Source organism: Cervus canadensis, chromosome 12 (genome assembly GCF_019320065.1).
Source record: "Cervus canadensis isolate Bull #8, Minnesota chromosome 12, ASM1932006v1, whole genome shotgun sequence".
In the NCBI taxonomy this organism is placed as follows: Eukaryota; Metazoa; Chordata; class Mammalia; order Artiodactyla; family Cervidae; genus Cervus; species Cervus canadensis.
In genome coordinates, this window is record NC_057397.1 from 59,496,614 (window position 1) to 59,502,698 (window position 6,085).

A 6,085-nucleotide genomic window follows, 5' to 3' on the forward strand; every position below is an offset into this window, starting at 1 on the left:
ACCTTGAAGGAGAGAAGTTAACCAGGAAAAAAAAAAAAAAACAACCCAACACCTGCAACCACTAGGGATTGTGGGTCGAACGGAAGGACTAAGGAGAGCTGAACTCGGTGTCCCAAGCCAACCGGAATCAAATGCGCAGCACAACCACGAGGCTTTTAATACCCACATTAAGAGGACACTGTTGGACAGTGTCAGAAGAGTACGGGAATCAAGTTTACGTTGTGCTCCGAGGGGGCGAAAAGCACGAAGATCGCCAAGTCTGTTACGTAATTGCATTTTTAACATTCTTATCCACAACAAACAACATGTCATGTCCCAATGTGCAAAAGATACGGTAGACGGCTAGACTTATAAATAGATAAGCAGACACGACTTAGCTACTGAACAGCAGCAGCATCCTTTCTTGACCTCGGCGGATAGGGAGTGGCTGGTTTTGATGGGATGAAGAAATTTGGTTGAGCAGACACTCAAATGGCTCAGGCGCACCTCTTCCATCTCAATTCTGCAGCCCAGGATTGCAGAGCTGCAAACCACTGAATCCCTTCCATAAACCTTTTGTCATTTGACGTTTCCAGGCAGGCTTCAACATTTACATTGTAATTCAATAGAAGCAGCAACTACAAAGGTGCTTTATCCTTCCAGCTTAATATGGTTGCTACGGAAACAATTCAGGATGAAACTGACTTTTTGCAGTTTTGTTGCCCCTGGTTGAGAGCAGCGAATTTGCAAACCTGTAATTTATAACAATGAGTACTTGTGTAAATTCTGACAGTAATCTAGCCCATGCATATTAATTGTAGAAATAGAGAGGGCATGGAAATTTTATCATAATTTATTTCGAGTTAATACTACGTTGGCAGAGATGAAATAACTTCCGTTTTAATCTGTATGGATCATATATTTCCTGCACATGACATTGTGAGGCAAGGTTTGGCTGCTCCATGTTTCATTCTCAACAAATGAATTTCAGGATTTTTTTCTTTTTAAATACAGTATAAGCACGCACACTGTCGTTTGTAAGATAATACAATACTTTAAGGTAATGCAATACCTACTTTCATGTACCTTCTTAACCTCCTGTCTAGAGGCTACCAAATTCCACTTTTAGCAGTCCATTCTGTCATTACCTCCCTATTTCTAATAATTTACGCAGGGATCCCTTGATTTATCAATTTTGATAACAGGTGCTTTGACGACCTGTTGCCTTAGATAAGGACTTAGCTCTTTCAAACCCTGTCCAGTTTCATCTTCCACCATTCTTCCAATGTATCTCTTTCACAGCTTAGGCATAGCAAGTAGTCAAGTAAGTGTAAGTGTTAGTTGCTTAATCATGCCCGACTCTTTGCAACCCCATGGACTGCAGCCCACCAGGCTCCTCTATCCATGAGATTTTCCAGGCAAGGATACTGGGGTGGGTTGCCATTTCCTTCTCCTGGGGATCTTCCCAACCCAGGGATCAAACCCAGGTCTCCTGCACTGCAGGCAGATTCTTTACCCACTGAGCTACAAGGGAAGTCCAGTGACTGTGCAAATACTAGTGACAACAGAACCAACTACTGTACTATGCTTGTTTTCTTATTTTTTTTAAAAAAAAGCTTTTATCTATTTACTTAGTTTGTGATGTTTCCCATCTGATATTTTTTTTCTACAAGTCTATCAAATGACTGTCACATTTATTTTTCAAATGATCAATCAATCCTACCCCCCACACCCCCAAATATCCTTCCAAAAGTCCACTACGTTTCTGTTCCAGTGGAGATGAGCTCCTCTCTGGACCTGCTACTCAGTTGTCATCTTGGGACAATCCTTGATCTCTAGAGTAAGAGCCCCATTTCTCTGTCCTGTGACTTTTTGCTTGGTTTGCTGCTTCATTTTTCCCATGGCATACGTTCCAGTAGTAGCCCAAGAATGGGTTCAGAAGGTAAAACTTATTCAACTTTCTTTTTTTTTTCCAACTCTTTCTTTTGAAAGAGTTTGACCAAGTGTCAAATTCTAAGTTGAAGTTTTTCATTCATAAGTTCATAAAAACTTCTCTTTTATCTTCTAGCAGCCAATGTTGCCATTTAGAATTCTGATGCCATCCTGAGTCCCATTCCTTTGTGACCTAGAATTTTTCTTCCTAAAAACTCATAGAATAATCTCTCTATCTCTGATATTCTGAGATTTCATAATTATGTTACCTAATATTCTGAAATTTCAGTATGTTGGAAGCTTTCATCAAATGTTTGCAAACCTTTGACTGTCGCTTCATACTTAAGAATGAGATCTTAAAACCCCTCTGGAAACTACACATAGGGGTGGGAGGAAGGGTTATTGCTCACTGATGGGCTTGCTGTGTGGTGATCGTGTTCATCTTTTCTTAGGAAGATTCCCCAAATATCAGAAACTAGATGTCCTTTTTTCTGGGCTCTTCAGCATCTCAAGAGAAAAATCTGCCATCCCTTGGCTGAGGGCACATTCTCCTGGCTGCTGATATTCTCAGAACAGGTCAGAAGAGATCCAGAGCAGTCACTACTCAGTATGCAGTTTCTTTCTTTCCTATAGGTGCTTTAGTCCTGCCCTTCTTTCTGCCGGATGCACAAGCCTCTCCTGTATTTCCTGAAGTGAAGTGAAGTGAAGTCACTCAGTCGTGGCCGACTCTTTGCAACCCCATAGACTGTAGCCTACCAAGATTCAGTCCATGGGATTTTCCAGGCAAGAATACTGGAGTGGGTTGCCATTTCCTTCTCCAGGGGATCTTCCTGACCCAGGGATGGAACCCGGGGCTCCCGCATTGCAGGCAGACGCTTTACCATCTGAGCTACCAGGGAAGCCCCTGTCATTGTAATCACCTGGCTGCAGGAAGTGGGACAGGGGACCTGAGGATCTAACAAGTCCAAATATCCACATTCACTCAGCTCTCAGCCTCTCACCTCTCTCTCACTTCTGATATCCTGTGACCTCTCCTCAGCATCTCTCTCATGATCTCTGGCATCTCCAAGACATGGTCCAATCTGGTGTTTTATAGAATAATCTCTTGGGCTGTTTCTATACTTACCTCTAGGATGTCATTAGGGTAGCTTCTGATGTTCTGTTAAGCCAGTTTCCGCTCTTCCATTCATCCCCATCTTCCAGAATTGTGCTGAGATATATCTTATGCAGATGACTCCAGCCCCATCCTCTTTGTCCCTGTGAATTTATCCTCTTACTTTCCTTTACTGTCCTTTTCAGGAGACAATGAACCTAAACAAGTAGGGGTCAATCTGCCATCTTTAATCTGAAGCCATTTCCAAAACCATCCAAAAACTTTTACCCAACTGTCCCAAATTTGTTTGTGCAAACAAAACTAGGGTTTATGAGCAAACCTTGCCTTTTTTTGGTCAATGGTGCCCAAGATTCCCTTCTTTCTCACCAATATCTAATAACTCAGCCTTGACTGCCTTGCTTAGTATGCCCTGTTTGACTACCTACTGCTATATTGTTTGGCTAGATTCATGAAAGAGAAGGTCCTCGTGAACAATTTAAAATCATCAACCATGAAGTTTACTCTGTTACCGAATTGAAGTTTTTTTTTTAATTTTTATTTATTTTAAACTTTTTATTTTGTATTAATATTGGGGTATAGACAGTTAATAATGTTGTGATAGTTTTAGGTGAACAGTGAAGGGACTCAGCCATATGTATACTATTTATTTATTTACTTATTTTTGACTGTGCTGGGTCTTCATTGCTGCACGAGATTTTCTCTAGTTGCAGGGGTTGGGCTGGGGGCTACCTGCTCTTCGTTGCAGTGTTCCGACTTCTCACTGCAGTGGCTTCTCTTGTTGAGGAACACAGGCTCTAGGGCACACGGGCTTCAGTAATTCCCATGTGCGGGCTCAGTAGCTGCGGCTCCTGGGCTCTGGAGTACAGGCTCAAGTTGTGGTGCTTGAGCTTAGTTGCTTCAAGGCATGTGGAATCTTCGAGACCAGGGATCAAACCCGTGTCTCCTGCATTGGCAGGCAGATTCTTTGCAGTGAGCCACCAGGGAAGCCCCAGGTTACCCAACTGTTTTGATTCTGTTGGCAAAATAGTTCTAAGTGACTAGAAACCTTGCCACACCCAACATGAGAATGTACTTCTCTCTCTTTCTCAAACATCTTTCTCCATAAACTCTTAAGTGCAGCAGTTGTTACCAATGTGTGGTCCCAGGACAGACCATCAACATCAGATTACCTGGGAGCTTGTGAGAAATGCAAATTCGCCAACTCACCCCAGGCCTCAAGAAACTCATCTGTGTGTCTAGCAAGTCCTCCAGGTGATTCTGATGTAGGTTAGAGTTTGAAACGCATCAGTACTGAATGCTGATGGGAGGAAGTAGCCCCTCACTAGCCATTGAAAACCATCATTGTAAATTATGCTGTATGAGTTTTCCAGCAACTTGCAGCAACCATGGGGTAGGCAGTCGATTTTGCCTGTCTGGATTATTTTATTCCTAATCTAATGACTGTTTATATAATGGTTGACTATTATTCTCAATTGGAGCAGTTAGTGCATTTTTTAAAACAGCCTGTGATCTGCTACATTATTTGTCACACCTTTAGGAATTTCAGCACAGGTTAGTGTTTGATGTCTTTTTATGTGGCAGCAACAAAGCAAATTCTCATGTAAAAAGCTAGTGATAAGAAAAAGCTAGTGTTTTTAAACTAAATTATTTCATTTATGAGATTAAAGTTTTAGTTAAATTTCTAGGGGAGAAAAACCTCTATTATCATTTTAATGTTTACTTCTATTATCATTTTAATGGTGATTTTTAGCATCTATTATAATGGCCAATGCCATTTTCATAAATTAAAACTTTAGTATCTGATACCAAATTGTCACTTTATTATGTCTTTTTTTTCCCCTCAGTTGTTTTGACTCTGCAAAAATCAGTAGGTGCTACCCCATAACCAACTCATCCCTATAGTGCCCTGAGTGAAGACAAGTCAGTTTAGATATATGATGTATTAAAATCCCACTACCTAAGGCTCCAGGCAGTGAGAAGAACAGCCATCAAATGTTCAATCTCTTATAATGAGATGTGGGGAGAAGAATGCTGCTTCTGTGGCATCTGGGCAGAAATACCAAGTTTGTTTATAAATCGTTTGTATATACATATGTATAATTTATATATATATTAATATATGTATTATATTTATCTATTTGGCTGCATCAGGTCTTAGTTGCAGCACATGGACTTAGTTGCCCCGCAGTATGTAGGATCTTAGTTCCCAGACCAGGGATCGAACCTGTGTCCCCTGCATGGAAGGTGGTTTTTAATCACTGGACCACCAGAGAAGATCCTAGAAATACCAAGTTTCTAGGAACCCATCAATTGAATCTGCTTGCTACTTTTCACCCAATGCATGTCATATACAGAGCCACTAAAGCACATTGAATCTACTATGGTAGGTGACTGGTGGTATCTCTTAGGTTGCTTCACACTGTAAAAATACTGTTTTTTTTGTTTGGCTTTTATCCCCAAGAAGTAACCTTGTAAAGAATGAAATGTACCTGGGTGTCTGTATTTGAAATCGACATAGAAATATATAACTTAACCAACTAAGCCTTAAATGGTACTTTTCTTACTGTTAGGGGCCACTTCTATTTTTCATAGTTGTATGGATATGTATATTTGCATTGACACTTACTGTTTCCATGAATGCTCTGGAACTAGCAGTGTGGACTTCAGTTAGTAGTCTGAAGTAGCACATCTCCTTCAGGGTAATGAAGGTTTCTGTTTCTTAGACTTTCATCAGTAACTCTTCAACAGAAAGCGTGATCCTGTTAAAACATACTTCATTGAATACATATCTTTATCTCTACTTCTTCCTGAAGTCCCACTGATGGAAGAATAAGAGAGGAGATGAGATGGTTCAAGATAACAACAAAATTTGGAAGGTGGAAAAAATGCTGAAAGTGACTGAAGGAGTAGAAACTGATTTAGCTGAACTGAGAAAGATGAACCAGAGCATCTGTAGACAGGATCAAGAAAGTTTAGGCTGTAGAACCTCATAAAGACATAGAAAATCAAATTTCTAATTGTCATTAAAAGTGGGAGCAAGTGGAAGGACCGAAACCAGAG

The 6,085-nt window shown here is 40.6% G+C and overlaps 1 non-coding gene across 1 annotated transcript; it reads right to left on the reverse strand.

The window, feature by feature from the left end:
- Positions 1-4,867: 4,867 nt before the first annotated feature.
- On the reverse strand, positions 4,868-5,016 carry LOC122451549. The gene has a single exon (XR_006272447.1). It is a non-coding gene; the product is annotated as a small nucleolar RNA SNORA79 (small nucleolar RNA).
- Positions 5,017-6,085: the final 1,069 nt, after the last annotated feature.